The sequence below is a fragment of the Octodon degus genome, unplaced genomic scaffold, assembly GCF_000260255.1.
Source record: "Octodon degus isolate 3935 unplaced genomic scaffold, OctDeg1.0 scaffold00082, whole genome shotgun sequence".
Lineage (NCBI taxonomy): Eukaryota > Metazoa > Chordata > Mammalia > Rodentia > Octodontidae > Octodon > Octodon degus.
Window position 1 is genome coordinate 10,300,907 of NW_004524658.1, and position 16,572 is coordinate 10,317,478.

The window sequence follows — 16,572 nt, forward strand, 5'->3', positions numbered from 1 at the left end:
AGGAAAAAGAAGAAGAAGCAGAAGCAGAAGGAGAAGGAGAAGGAGAAGGAGAAGGAGAAGGAGGAGGAGGATGAGAAGGAGAAAAAGAAAGAGAAAGAGAAAGAGAAAGAGAAAGAGAAAGAGAAAGAGAAAGAGAAAGAGAAAGAGAAAGAGAAAGATACAGAAACAGAGACTATCCCCTCTGGAAAGGAAATAGTATTTCCCTTAAATCTGGTCAAGCTGTTATCCAGGAGCTGAAATATCCCTCAATGGGTCCACAAATCAGCAATGAATATCTTTGTTGGTTTTGTTGTTACAGTAAAACCTTGGCAAATACTTTGGCACAGACAACCATTAAGAATTCAAGCTTCAGGGGGTGGTGGAGCCTAGGTAGTGTCACCATTACTCTGTGGAGAGGACTGTTGGTATTGGCAAAGTTGAAGTGAGTACTTGAGGCACTTTTCTGTCTTCAATCAAATTTAGGGTATAAAAATGCAGAGCAATAAGACATTTAACTTGGAGAAGCAGAACCATAAGCAGCATCAGCATCACCACCACCAGCAGCATCAGCAGCAACAAGAACAACAGCAGCAACAGCAGCAGCAGCCACTTCCACTGCCACCAATACCTGTAAATGGGCAACAGGCCAGTAGCCAAAATGAAGGTTTGACTATCAACCTGAAGAATTTTAGGAAACCGGAGAGAAGGCATTTACCCAACATAGCTACCTCTTTGTGGGCAATCTTCCCCCTGATATCACTGAAAAAGAAATGAGGAAACTGAGAAATATGGGAAAGCAGAAGTTTTCATTCATAAGGATAAAGACTTTGGCTTTATCTGTTTGGAAACACTAACACTTGCAGAGTTTGCAAAAGTGGAGCTGGATATTATGCCTCTCCATGAAAGACAACTGTGTGTGTGTGCTTTGCCTGCCATAGTGCATCCCTTATAGTCTGCAACCTTCCTCAGTACGTGTCCAATGAACTACTGGAAGAAGTCTTTTCATTGTTTGGCCAGGTGGAAAGCGCAGTAGTCAATGGAGATGATCGAGGAAGACCCTCAGGAAAAAGCATTGTTGAAATGGAAGCCAGCTGTGTGGAAAGCTCTGGACAGATGCAGTGAAGGGTCTTTCCTACTAACCACATTTCCTCAGCCTGTAACAGTGAGCCTATGGACCAGTTCGATGACAAAGAAGGACTTCCAGAAAAACTTGTTATGAAGAACCAGCAATTTCACAAGAAGCAAGGGCAGCCACCTCGATTTGCACAGCTTGGCTCCTCTGAATATGAGTATGCCATGCACTGGAAGGCAGTTATTGAGATGGAGAAGCAGCAGAGGGATCAAATGGACCACAACATCAAGAAGCCCATGAGAAGCTGGAGATGGAGATGGAGGCTGCTTGCCATGAGCACCAGGTTATGCTGATGAGGCAGAATTTGATGAGATGCCAAGATCTTCAGAGAATTGATGAGTGGATAACCAAGAGGTGCAAAAACAAAAGCTACTGGAGCTCAGGTAGGAAGAGGAGGATTGGCACCATGAAGAAGAAATGTGGTGAAGAGCTAGGAAACATGAATAAGTCAAGCCATACAGTTATATGTAGAAGATGGGCAAGGCAATGATCATGAGAACCTTCAGAAGATTTTTTAATCTAAGAGTTAATTGGAAAGATTCTCACCTTGACTAACCATATATACTGATACCTGTGAACTAAGCAGCTGCACTGCAGATGGTAATTTGTAATAGTAGTTTCATGCTTGGAGTGCCTGTCATTCTGGTCTTCTGAATATGGGCTGCTTGTCATGACATGACAGTTGCTGCTATGATGTCTCTCAGGTAGAAGGTTGTTCAAGAAGAATGGGGTGGTGAATGAAAGCAAGAGACAGGAAAAGGAATACTGTGGGACTGTCCTGCTTTAAGGTTGTATATGGTGAGATTTTTGGACTTATGTGTAAACATAAGAAGCATAGAATTCTTTATGCCTATTTTTAAAATATATTCTAATTTTTAAATGTTTTTTATCATATTCTGTAGGGACTTAAAGTTCAACATATCGATACTCGATGAAAAATACCTGTTCCATATTATGCCTACGATGTTTGATATGCAGACAGATAGTGAGGTTAAGCTTAACAGCCTAAGTTGTATGGTAATAACAATAAGCTTGTTTTCTGGATGGCTAGCAACCTATGTTTGCAGACCAAAATTAGAGAAAAAGGAGGGCTGCAAGGAAAGCCAACATTTTGGCTCTAGCCTTCTAAGGTCAATTAAGACTCAGGACATATGAGAACCTGTTCTGTAACGTCATGTAACTCAGTAGTGTCCCAAATTTTCTGATCAAGGAGATTGTAGGGCCAAAGAGGAAAGCGATTGATGATGTAGAGTGTGCCTAAGGAGAGTCACATGGAGAGAAAACATTCTCAGGCTTTCACAGAGAACACATTGGCCAAGCAATGGCCGTGACTCATCCACATGCCTGACACGGACAAAGGTTCTACAATCTGAGGCACAAGATCTCAAGATAAATCCTGAGGGGATTTCACTGACCTTATCAGACTCAAAAGCTACAACTCTTGTTGCATAGGTCCTGCTTTACCTTGGTCTTAATCATCCAGCAGAAAAGTATAAAAATGAAATATAAGAAGTAAAGCCATGCTGTTATGTTGCGCTGTAGGGGACTCAGATCAACAATTTCTGACATTGCCAGTGAAATGGAAGACCCAATACTATTATGAGCTATTGGACTCTTTTAGAATATTTTACTAAGTTTACACACCTATAATATTCAAATAACAGAACTTAACAAAAAAAGGGGGATACAGATGAATGTCCTTTTTGTATCTATGTATTCAAAGTGGTTAGGAATAGATATATAGTTACATTAATGAATAGAGTGATTTGTTCTAGCGGTGCTTGTAAATAGGTTACCACATCCACATCTTGTACAGCAATTAACCACTAGGAAGAATGTTTGCAATGTGTTAATTATTGAAACTGTCCTACCAATTTGATTTAAAACTGTCTCATTGCTATTTGCTTATCAATAAAATTATGGGAAAAAATAAAAAAAAAAAGAAGAAGAAATGCGGTGGCAACAAGAAGAGATTTGTGGCTACAGCAGGAAGGATTCAAGGGAACCGTTCCTGATGTGTGAGATCAATAGAAATGGATGGGCCAAATGGCTATGGGAGGTGCTACAGGCATAAACAACAGAGGCACCATACCCCCTGCTCAGGGGCCCAGCTCCTCCAGGACCTGCCACCAGGATGCCCAATGGAACCTTGGGATTGATGCCACCAACAAATGAATGCTTTGGCCAGGCTGCTACAATGGAAGGAATTGGGGCAATTGGTGGAACCCTTCTTGCTTTCAACCGTACAGCTCATGGAGCTGATTTTCCCCAAACAAACATTGCCAATACTAATAAAGTTGCAGTGTCTAGTTTCCTGAAACCCTTAAAAGAAAGAACCCTTTTGGACTAGTCAGAATTCTACCTTTAAAAAGTTTTAGGGATTCCTCCCAATAGTTAGGTCTTCCCTGCCTGTACTACTCTAAGGAAGTATGCTGGGGGCAAAGGGCAAGGGAGGGGTGATATTTAACAAATTTTGTGTAGCTTGTTTAATCAGTTCTGTGTGACACATTCCTGAAATTTCAAATATAATGAATTATTGAAGGCTTGGAGGAACCATGACAGAATGATTCCTTAGAGTCCCATTGATCTTGAGCATTCTGGGGTTTTTTTGTCAATCATGCTTTATTTGCTTTCTACACATCCTCACACCCAGAAATACTGCCATCAGATAAACCACAAAAACCAAACATCTCCCAGTGACCTTAACCCCATTGCTCCAATTGCTCCAGGTGAGAATTCAGGCAAATGCCCACAGAGGACACAGACATCCCATAGATTACCCTTTCATGTGCTAAAGACATTTTCTCTTACAGATTTTCATTTTAGTATATCTTTAAAAAATTTTACTTCTCAGAGGACAAAATTAGAAAAGTGAATAAATATATGAAAACATTCTCCATAACACTAGCCATCTGTGAAATGCAAATTAAAACAACACCGAGCTATCATCTCACCCCAGAAAGAATGGCTATCTTAAAGAAATCAATCAACAACAAATGTTGGAGAGGCTGTGGGGAAAAGGGAACTCTTCTCCACTACTGGTGGGAATGTAGACTGGTGCAACCATTATGGAAATCAGTGTGAAGACTCCTTAGAAAAGTTGGACTAGAAATCCCATTCAAACCAGCTATCCCCCTACTGGGAATTTTCCCAGAGGAACTGAAAACGTCATATCATAGTGATATATGTGCACCTATGTTTATAGCATCACAATTTATGATAGTCAAATCTTAGGAACAACTGAGATGCCCATCACCTGAGGAATGGATGAAAAAGGTGTGGTATTTTTATACAATAGAATATTACTCAGCTATAAAGAATGATAAACTCAAAGCATTTATTTTGAAGTGGATGCCACTTGAAGATATATTCATATGTGAAATAAACCACACCCACATGTGTAGATTTCATATTGTCTCCCTAGTGCAAGAACTCAAAAAAGAAATAAAAATAGAAAAGTATAACACAGTTAAAAGGAAAGTGAGAACTTAAGGATTAGACAATGAAGAGAGGGCAAAGAGGAAAGCTAGGAAACATGACAGGGGCAAAACCATACATTTATATGCACAAGATGGTTAAGGCAATGATCCTGAGAATCTTCAGCAGGTTTTTGAAACTAGCAGTTGATTGATAGGATTCTCACCCTGACCGACTATATGTGCTGACACCTGGAACTAACAAACTGCACTGAATAGCAATGTGTAATAGTAGGGTCACGCTTGGAATGCCTGCCATTCTGGTCTTCTAAATCCGTACTGCTTGTCATGTCATATCAATTACTGCCATACTGTCTCTCAAGTAAATGTTTGTTTTTTAAAAAGGGTAATAATTGAAAACAAGAGACAAGAAAAGAAAGTGTCATAGGACTGTCCTGCTTCAAGGCTGTATATGGTTAGATTTCTAAATTTCTGTGTAAAAAATATGTAATTGTTTATTCCAATTTTTTTAATATTTATTTTTTCTTTTTTTCTTCATATTCTGTAGCGATTTAAAGTTTAACATAGCAATACTTGATGGAAAATACTTGTTCCATGCTATGTCTAAGATGTGATATTCAGACAAATAGTGAAGTTAAGCTCAACTGCCTATATTATATGTTAATAATATCACTAATCTTCTCTTCTAGAGGGTTAACAACTTAAGTTTGCAGACCAAAAATTAGAGGAAAAGAAGGGCTACAGGGACAGCCAACATTTTGGCCCTAGCCTTTCAAGGTCAGTGAGGACTCAGAACATAAGAGAACCTGTACTGTAACATCCTGTACCTCAGTGTGTCCCAAATTTTCTGATCAAGGAGATTATGGGGCCACAAAGGAAAGTGATCAATGATGTGCAGTATGCTTAAGAAGAGTCTCCTAGAGAGAAAACATTTTCTCAGGCTTTCACAGAGAGCAAATTAGTCAAGCAATGGCCGTGATTCATCCACATGACTGACACTGACAAAGGATCTACAAACTGCAGTACAGGGTTTCAGGGTAAATCCTGAGGGGATTTGACTGGCCTTGGCAGATACAAAAGTTACATTTTTTGTTATATCGGTCTTGCTTTATCTTGGCCTTAACCATCCAGGAGAAAAGTATAAAAATGAAGTATAAAAAGTAAAGCTATGCTAATATGCTGAGCTATAAAGGGCTCAAGACAACAACTTCTGACATTGACAGTCCTACGGATAACCCACTACTATTATGCACTACTGGATTATATTGGATTACATTGTTGAATTTATGCACCTACAATATTTAAATGGCAGTGGAATGCCCATCTCTGACAAAACCAAACAATAAAAGGGGATACAAATGAAGGATCACTTTGTATCTGTATATACAAAATAGGATAGGTATACAGCTACTTTCCCTTAATTCAATGAGAAGAAAGATTTGTTCTACTAGTGTTTGAGATAAGATATCTTGTCTGCATATTGTACTATGAATAACTACTAAAAAGATAACAATGTGCAATGTATTAATTATTGAAACTGTCCTATTAATTGATTTTGAAACTGTCTTATTACTATTTGTTCTCAATAAAATTAATAAAAAATAAAAAGAATAAAAATAAAAATCTCATGTTAACTTGCCTCCATCTTTTCCTTGGGTAAGGACATCCCAGAAATGACACTTTTGTCTTTCTGTTGTTGTTGTTCACAGCCTTTCTTGATAGGCCTAGTACAGTCTTGGGAATAGAGTTGCTGTATGCTGCAGGTCTGACAGTAGCTCTTAGCCTCGCCTATCTTATGTAGTTATGCTGTGCATTTTTTATTGGAGTACCATGTTTGATTTATCCCTGATAGCTTAAATTTGGAGTTTTTCTGAGAAATGAAATAGTAATACAGCATTAACTTATTAAAGTACATGTTAAGCATTAAAAAAAAAAAAGAATTCAAGCTTCATTCACAAAAACCAAGACAGCAGCTAAAATATTCCTTTTTTAAAAACATAAATGGCTTGGTTTCTTTCTTTTTTTTTTTTTTGGTTGGTGTTTGTAGTACTTGGGCTTAACCCCTAGGTCTTTACACTGAGTTGAATCAACCACCTCCTTTTCAAATTTTTTAAAATTTGAGAGTCTTGATAATTGCTCATGCGGGACTTGAATGTGTAACACCTCAGCCTCTTAAGAGTCAGGATTGCAGGCATGCTCTCCCATGCCGCACTGGCTTGGTTCTTTATTTCTTCTTCTTTCCTAAGTTGTCCTGCACAGGACATTATAGATGGAGAGGGCTAAGACTCAATAACATTGTTGTTCAGTGTTTGTATTTGTTCCCCTACCTACCTCTTGTCATATATTGCTGGAAGTTGTCTCCCATCCTATTCTCTCCTCATCTTAGCTATATCCCTGACATTTCCACCTTCATTAAAATCTGCTTGCAGAAGCATATCCATAGTAACTATTTACACCTGAACTCAATTTCTATTAACTTTCCAAATAATTTTATATTTAAATCTTTTCTCCTTATTAAAAGATATCTAGAGTAGTTCAAAAAGATTTGATTTATATTAATTGTTGTTTGCATATATTTTGTTTTCTAGAGAAAGAGGCTTACAGTTATAAACAGCAGAGGATCAGCTGCTCCTGAGACCTAAGTTTCAGCCCTGTCTAAGGCTTCATACCCTCTTGAGAGGAGAGAATAGTGAGATTACATACAAATGATGTTGAAATTAATGAGATCTTTTGTAAAAACAACAAAACACTACCTTGCATTTCAGACACAATGCATATTATGTATTATTATCTGAGCAGTGAGTATCTCTGTTTTCTGTGAAGTAGGGAGAATGACCACCCATTAAAGGTGAAATGGATCTAGTCAGGTAAAGGAAGGAAGGAAGGAAGGAAGGAAGGAAGGAAGGAAGGAAGGAAGGAAGGAAGGAAGGAAGGAAGGAGAAAGGCGGGCAGGAGGGCAGGCGGGCAGGCAGACAGACAGACAGACAGACAGACAGACAGACAGACAGACAGAGAGACAAAAGAAAGAAAGAAAGAAAGAAAGAAAGAAAGAAAGAAAGAAAGAAAGAAAGAAAGAAAGAAAGAAAGAAAGAAAGAAAGAAAGAAAAGCTGGAGGATTAGAGTAGCTACTCTGGGTAACATGAAAGGGAATTGAACCTAAACCAGTAAAATGGTACCAGACAATGTTAAGGCTAAGTCTAGACTGGAGACTGTATGTTGTTATGGAAACTATTCAGGATTCAGACGCCCTAGGACAGGTTCAGAGACAGCAGCCCACTGACTTAACCGACAGTATGGCCCATCCTTGAAGAATCATTTGAGAAATAATCCCGTCTACAACAGCACCCATTTAGCCCTCCATCAGAATTAAAACAAAGCCAGCTCCAGGTCTGGTCTGCATCAAAAAATACACTAAACACTCATTAAGGATGCTCCTGTTTGGGGGATCCCAGATTCCTGAGTCATTGGCTGCTTTCCCAACAGGAAACAGAAACCTAGTTTGCTTATGACTGTGGAAGATTTACTTCCTAGATCTGGCATCCTGCTCCAGCCGCTTTTCCCTCTGTTTTTCTTTTAGATTAAACAAAAAGGAGAAGAGATTGGGCATGGAACCAAGGTCATAGAGGAGCTATTTTTCCTAGATAGCCTTGTGATCTTCATTGCGGTTTCGACCGTGATATCGCTGTTGGCCAGAGGCTGGTCATAATTTGGAGTTTAGATAAATAAGAAAGGTAGATTCTCTGTTTATAAATGCTACACAAATTATTGTGAAAGTCTCCGGAAGCTCCAGTTACACATTTTCTTTAAATGTTCTTTTCTCTTCTGAGCCCAAAAACCCAATTAGCCAATGGGGGCAAATACTGCACCATCTCCTCAGAATTTCTCAGTATACTTCCTTGATTAAGATGCTTCACTTTTCACAAGTACAACCCTCTTCAGCTGGGAGGAGGTAGATCAGTGTTTGCTCCTTGCCCCCCTGCACAGCAGCTAGAGGTACTTCTTCAGAAGGGGGAATATTATAGAGAGCCAAGTGAGGTAGAACTATTGTAGGCAGTCAGATGCTTTCCCTAGGGATGAACAGCAGCAACTGATATTCTAAGTAGGCAGGAATCATCGTGGGGTGGAGGACCAAACCTTCTTCCTCTTCCCCCTGCTTGCAGGAACACCCTTGTCTGCCCACATGCACTTACCATGTGACTTGTTTCCCCATTTGATCTCCATTTAATCAATATTACCCTAGCAATTATACTGTTGTATACTTATTGATTGATCAGTTTGGTCCCAACTCACACCCATCCTATAATTTATCATTGAATCAAAATTAGCTAAGCAACTATACTAGTAATGTTATCGATGATTATGGTTCTGTCCCACCTTAAGCCTGTCTTAGCTTGTAGCTTTGCTCAATACTTGCCCCTTGAGGAGCCGGACCACAGAGGGGCTGCACCTGGCCTTATGGACTGAGAAGAAAGCCAAGGTAATTGCCATAATGAATGTTGTAGAAGAAAACCAGGGGCCTGGAGACTCACAGAAGGTGAAGGAGGCCAGCCCTCCTGTGCCACAGCCCACTGACCCCGCATCTCTCACTGTGGCCACCACCCCTGAGTCTGTGGTAGCTGATGCTGGGGATAAGAACACCACCAATGCAACTGATGACAAGCCAGAACATGAGGACAGCCAGGGCTTTGGCACTGGGGAGCTGGTGTGGGGAAAACTGCAGGACTTCTCCTGGTGGCCAGGCTGCATTGTGTCTTGGTGGACAAAGGGCCGGAGCAGGGCAGCTGAAGGCACCCACTAGGTCGTGTGATGTGGAGACAGCAAGTTCTCTATGGTATGTCTTGAGAAGCTGATGCCTCCAAGCTCCTTCTACAGTGCATTTCACCAGGATACCTACAACAAGCAGCCCATGTACCACAAGGCAACCTATGAAGTGCTACAGGTGGCCAGCAGCCTTGCAGGGAAGCTGTTCCCAGCCTGCCATGACAATGACAAGAGTAGCACTGCTAAGACAATGGAGGTACAGAACAAGATGATTGAGTGGGCCTTCGGAGGGTTCTAGCCATCTGGGCCCAAGGACCTGGAGCCACCAGAAGAGAAGAATCCCTACAAGGAAATTTACAAAGACATGTGGATTGAGCCAGAGGCTGCTCCAGCCAAAAAGTCATGAAAGAGTACAACAGAGAAGCCCAAGGTTAAGGAGATTATTGATGAATTCTCAAGACAGCGGGTGGTGTATGAGGCGCGGCAGAAGTCCTAGAACATCGAGGATATTTGCATCTCATGTAGGAGCCTCAATGTCACCCTGGAGCACCCGACCTTCATTGGAGGAATGTGCCAGACCTGCAAGAACTGCTTTCTGGAGTGTGCATATCAGTATGACGACGATAGCCACAAGTCCTACTGCATCATCTGTTGTGGGGGACATGAGGTGCCCATGTGTGGGAACAACGGCGGCAGGTGCTTTTATGTGGAGTGCTTGGATCTCTTGGCAGGGCCAGGGGCTGCCCAAGCAGCTATTAAGGAAGAGCCCTGTGACTGCTACATGTGTGGGCACAAGGGCACCTATGGGACTGCGGTAGTGGCAAGAAGATTGGCTTTCTCGGCTCCAAATGTTCTTTGCCAATAACCATGACCTGGAATTTGACCCTCTGAAGGTTTATCCATCTATCCCAGCTGACAAAAGGAAGCCTATCAGGTGCCTTCTCTCTTTGATGGAATCGCTACTGGGCTTCTGGTGCTGAAGGACCTGGGCATCCAGATGGATGGCTGCATTGCCTCAGAGGTGTGTGGGGACTCCAGTACAGTGGGCGTGGTGTGGTACCAGGGGAAGATCATGTACGTCGGGGACATCCGTAACGTCACTCAGAAGCATACCCAGGAGTGGGGCCCGTTCAAGCTGGTGATTAGGGGCAGTCCCTGCAATGACCTCTCCATCGTCAACTCTGTTTGCAAGAGACTCTATGAAGGCACTTGCCGGCTCTTCTTTGAGTTCTACCACCTCCTGCATGATGCGCAGCCCAAGGAGGGACATGACCACCCCTTCTTCTGGCTCTTTGAGAATGTGGCAGCCATGGGCTTTAGTGACAAAAGGGACATCTCAACATTTCCCGAATCTGATCCTGTGATGATTGATGCCAAAGAAGTGTCAGCTGCACACAGGGTCCGCTACTTCTGGGATAACCTTCCTGGTATGAAAAGGCCATTGGCATCCACTGTGACCAATGAGCTGGAGCTGCAGGAGTATCTGGAACATGGCAGAATAGCCAAGTTCACCAAAGTGAAGACCATTCTACTAGGGCAAACTCCAGAAAGCAGGGCAAAGGCCAGCATTTTCCTGTCTTCATGAATGAGAATGAGGACATCTTATGGTGCACTGGAATGGAAATGGTGTTTGTCTTCCCTGGCCACTATACCGATGATGTCTCCAACATGAACCACTTGGAGAGGCAGCCAGTCCTGGATCGTGCCAGTCATCTGCCACTTCTTTGCACCACTGAAGGAATATTTTGCTTGTGTGTAAGGGACATGGGGGCAGACTGAAGTAGTGACATAAAATTAAACAAATGAAAAAACACAAAGCACAATAAAACACCAAGAACATAGGATAGAGAGAAGTGTCAGCACCGAGAAGAGAAAAAGGAATTTAAAACAAAAACCACAGAGGTGGAAATACCGGAGGGCTTTGCCTTGTGAGAAGGGTTGGACATCATCTGCTGATTTTTCAATGTTAATCTTCAGTCCTATTTAAAAAACAAAACCAAGCCCCTTCCCTTCTCCCCTTTCTGGGTCTACCCTTTTGTTTCCTTCTCTTTCAGAGGGGTTTTCCATTTGTTTGCATTTTTGTTTCTTGCTGTGACTGAAACAAGAGTGTTATTGCAGCAAAAATTCAGTAACAAAAACCAGTAACGATGCCTAGCAGAGGAAAGACCAGAGAGATGAGCAAAGGAAATTCTATAGAAATCCATATATTGGGTATTTTTCTTTTTACTATATATCTTTTTGTTATTGCTGTCTCTAGCCTGATCAGTCAGGAGCACAAGCAGGTGCAGAAAATTAGACACTCAGGGGTCGAACTTCCTCCCCACTTCTGAGCTGTCCTAGCAGCACCATTCCTGGTCATGCAAACAGAACCCAACTAGCAGCAGGGAGATGAGATCACCACACAAGATACTTTTCTACAGTATTTCAGGTGCCTACCACACAGGAAACCTTGAAGAAAACCAGTTTCTAGAAGCCACTGCTACCTCTTGTTTACAAGAGGTTAACTACTGTACAACCTGACTTCATAATGGTGCTTTAAAACAGCGAGATGAGTAAAAACATCAGCTTCCATCTGGCCTTATGTGCAAAGGGTTTTAACCAAGGATGGGGAAAGGGACGCAGCTTGAAGATGGTTTCCTGTCCAGGGGGGTTTCCGCTTGGTTTTTAACAAGCTAAAGGAGGGGAATTGAGTTGCATTCCCTTGCTTCTCCCTGCCAAAAAGGAGCTCAGCCAAGGTGGTCAGGACCTGAGAAGTGGAGCATGGAGTCCATCTGGCTCACGCAGTAACCTTTGAAATCTTCCTAAAAAGGAGGCTCCCTTGGCAAGAGGGCAGGGCGAGGAGTCTTCATGCCTGATTTCTCGTGTTAGAGAGGGCTCCTTGTGGTGGGATCAGAAATAATCCAGGGTGTGGGAAAGTGACAGTTACAAATCACAGCTGGAGCAAATTTTAAAAAAACAAAAAACACAAAATGTACTAGTGCTTTCCTGAAGGAAAAAAAACCTCTTGAGAAGTGGGGTGGGTTAGAGTAGCTGCTATGGGGAACATGAAAAGGAAATGAACAGAAGACAGTAAAGTGGTTTCCTGGCCCCTTTCTGTCCCTCTCAGTCAACAGCTTTCTTTCTCTCAATAAATTCTTTCTACTCTTAAAAAGAAAAGAAAAGATGCTTCACTTTTTCAGTAGTTTGAATCTGTGTAGAGTTTTGTTTGTTTTGTTTTCTGTTTGCTTTTTATAGGTTTGGTCTGTCATATTTACATTGCTTGGTGTATCATATACTTTTTGCATGTTTTATATTTTTGAGGAAATTTGGAGAATTTTTGGCCATTATTGCTTTGTGCAACTTTGGCCTGGTTTTCCACCTCTTCTTTTTTTGAAATTTCAGTTATGCATCTGTTAGGTTGATGTCATTCTGCATGTCTTGAGTGTTCTAAGGAGTTTTGTGTTGCTTTGATTTTTGCTTCTTGTATTTTGTTGAGGTATGCTTACTGTTCTCTTTGTGTTGCAGATATTGTCAACTCTACTGACCTATCGTCAAGTTCATTGATTCTTCCCTTCACTTGCCATGGTTACTCATAAACATATTAAAGCCACTTTTCTTCTCTCTTGCTATGACCTTTTTCTAATTTCTGCTACTTTCATTCAATTTATGACCTTTTTCTAATTTCTGCTACTTTCATTCAATTCTTCCTCATAGTGTTGATTTTTCTTCTGAAATAACTCTCTGATCCAGCATAGCTTCTCCACTAAAGCAGTGGTCATCAAATATATGGTTTATGGACAAGATCTACCCAGTGGCATGCTTATTTTTGTATGTCCTTTGGGCTTCAATGATTTTACCTTACAGAGATAATAAAAATTTCTTAAAACTTTTCCAAAAAAGAAGAATTTGTCAAAGAGATTATGTGCGACTTATAAAGCCAAAAATATTTTGCTATCTAGCCCTTCAGGACTGCACTGTTAAGGACACATCCTCAGGATTCTTTACCAATCGTCTTTTGTGAGCACCCAGTATGGTACAGAGAAAAAGCCTTCAAGAGATTGTGGATTTCCATATACTTCCAGCCCATATGGGCTCTATACCCTCCTATCAACCCATATTTACCTTCATCAACTCCTATCTGTCCCAAGAAAATTCTTCTTAGCAGCATCTGACTGTATGCAACCAGCTAAATGAATGCTTGCTGCCAATTTATTCAAAAGAGGTGGCTAGGGAGTGTAGCTCAGGGGTAGAGCAAAAGAGGTAGCTGAATGTCTAGGTTTCATGGAGAAAGTTGCTCTGAAATCTCAGCTGTCTGTTGGGATCAAACTTACAGTTTGCCTATTTATTTATTTATTTATTTATTTATTTATTTATTTTGCAGAACCGGGGATTGAACTCAAGCCCTTGCACTTGCCAGGGAAGTACTTATTCCACTGAGCCATCTCCCTGGCCCATGTCCTTTTTTACTTAGACGGTGGAAATGGTCTTCTGTCATTCTATCTACATCCCTGAGCAGAAAAAAAAATTCAAATACCTCATTCTTTGTCAAATTGCATCTTTGGACGATGTCACAGGCTCACAAAGTCATTAGAGACATATCCAGGTTCACAGGAGACACAAGCAAATGCTTACGTTTTGTGTTACACAAGGCACTTTGTTTGATTTGGTCCTGAGTGAACAGGTGTCTCTGATGATAAGAGCCTGATTACTTAATAGGGCCAAGGGCTGAACATTGAAAAACTGCAGAATTAGCACAAAAAAGATGGGTAAGGAAAGTTCAACTGTTAAGAGAGAAACTGGAGTGATGGGTGATGGGATCCAGAATTATGTGAAGCCAAAGATGGGTCATAGTCTGACACAAAAGTAGAAAGATCATAACCTTAGAGGTTCAACTAAGCCACAAATCAGATTCATTGTCACTCAAGAGTGAGAGTCAGAAAAGAGATGCATGTAACACTAAAACGAGTGAACTTGTTAAAGCTTAGTTTTGGATTAAATTATGCACAATCCCTGCCATCCACTCTACAAACCAGAAAGCTCCCATCACGTGGCAGAGTTACAAAGATGTGGTCATCTGGAACGGCAAAAAGGAAGGTGCCCAGGGATGTTGCAGAGGGAACTAAAGGTTCTGATGAACAAGGAGACAAAAAACCAAAAGGGAACATCTGAATGGGTCACCAGTTGAAGTGAATAAAAGTAAGCATTAAAGTTTGTTAACAGAGCAGGATTATGAGCAAAGAAAAGGCACAGTCCCCATCACGGCGAGGCAGAGGGGTTCCACACTGAAAAAGCACCTGCCAGCATGGGGAGCTGTTCTGCGTTGCTCTCATTTTCAATTTTGCCCTGCACTGTTAATGTGACCTTCCCTTTGAACTACCTGTGCAAGATATTTCAGCACTCAATTGTTCTATGCAGTATGTAGAATATAAAATAAAACTAGAAATAATTTGATCCAAAATCTACTTACATGGACATTTGAATTATAATATATTGAACACACTGAGAATAATCACATGAAGATACAACTGTCAACACACCACAATACAGAACTCCTGCTCTTCTCCAAAAATCTATAAATATATATCCAATAAGTGACCATTCCTATTAACGAAAACTGATGTATAAGGAACAGAAGAATAGAAAACTTAGTTTTTATCGAAGTTAAAAACATGTGTATTATAAGGGTCATTATCAGAGTAACAGGTCAACTCAGAATGGGAGAAAATTTTTGAAAAAATATATATCTTATAAAATATTAAATATCTAGAATATATAAAACTCAATAGTGAAAAACTAACAAGGCCAACTTAAAAATAGACTATGACTCATTATCGAAAATATACAATGAGGGCCAGTGAAATAGTTCAGCAGACAATGCTCCTGCTTGGGCAAGTGAAGGAACTGAGGTTCAATCCCAAGCACCACACGCCGTGCCAGCCCCACCCCCAGGCTCACTGAGTCAGAGACCAAGTCTGGGCATGGTGGTGTGCACCTGTAATCCCAGCACAGGGGAGGCTGAAAACAGGAGGATAACTACAAGTCTGAGCTGCCTATTGAGACTTTGAAAAAAAAATTAAAAAGAAAATATACCAATGAGCAACAACCCCATAAAAAGATGACAAACATTCAATCACTATGACTGATATAAATCATAATCATAATGAGATGCCCATTCACTGCCATTAGCTTAGCTATGTTTAAAAAATTAATATAAACAAACAAAAAGTTAATATTAACAGAGAATACATTGCTGGTGGGTACATAAAATAATACAGTCTTCAAAGAGATAATCAGGTAGATCTTCAAAAGTTAAATATATTGTTATCATATGAGCACATGCCAAAGAAATGAAAACAGGGTTCAAACAGATACTATAACATTAATATTCAAAGTGGCATTATTGACAAAAGCCAAAAGGTAGAAATAACTCAAATAGCCAACAACACTTAAACGGATAAATAAATGTGATGAAGATAGATGATAAATAGATAGATATAGAGATAGAATGAAATATAATACAACCTTAAATAAAAACGAAAACCTGATTCATAATACAATGTGGATAAATCTTTAAAATGTAGTGATAAGTGCAATAAACCAGACACAAAAGGACTAACATTATATGATTTCCTTTTTAGAGGTATGTAGAATAATCAAATTCATGGATTCAGAAAGTACAAGTTAGCATGGACTTTGGGAAAGAAGGAAAAGAAATTATTGTTAGCTGTGTATAGAGGTTCTGCTTAGGATAATAAAAAATTCTGCAAGTGGATAGTAGTGATAGTATGATAACATTATTGATCTACTTAATGCCAGTTCACAAAATGCTTAAATATTCTTTAATGGAAATTAATTTTAAAATATTCTTTAATTGTTATTCTATACATAGTTTATAGCAGTAAATTAATTATGAACAAATACAACCAAAAATTAATGAAGCTTAATCCTAAGGGTGAATGCAAATTAATACCTTACTATATATTTTTTCATTATCCTTATGCTTCCTTTAGTATCATCTATTTTGGAAACCAGTGGGCTATGCTAGTCCTAAATCAAACTGTACATATAGGTGACTTGACGGCTTATTGTCTCTTCCCAGAGGTGTATGGTTCACGTATGACCTGAGATGGTCAGACACGGGTATCTCTTGGCTGCTGCATACTCTACAAGGGTCTTAGCTAGGCAGGCCTAAGAAGCCATGTCCAGCTTAAGGGGCTTTGTTGCATTCAGTCCACCTTGTGCTGTGCTCCTTAAGCTATGTGCTCTGGAAGAAAACTTCATTTT

The 16,572-nt window shown here is 40.3% G+C and overlaps 2 pseudogenes across 1 annotated transcript; both read left to right on the forward strand.

The window, feature by feature from the left end:
- The first annotated feature begins 471 nt into the window (after positions 1-471).
- LOC101579467 lies at positions 472-3,403 on the forward strand (annotated as a pseudogene). The gene is made up of 2 exons (XR_002822234.1): positions 472-1,533; positions 3,055-3,403. The product of XR_002822234.1 is annotated as a non-POU domain-containing octamer-binding protein-like (transcript).
- A 5,613-nt stretch (positions 3,404-9,016) lies between these two features.
- LOC101592955 lies at positions 9,017-11,068 on the forward strand (annotated as a pseudogene).
- The last annotated feature ends 5,504 nt before the right edge of the window (positions 11,069-16,572 follow it).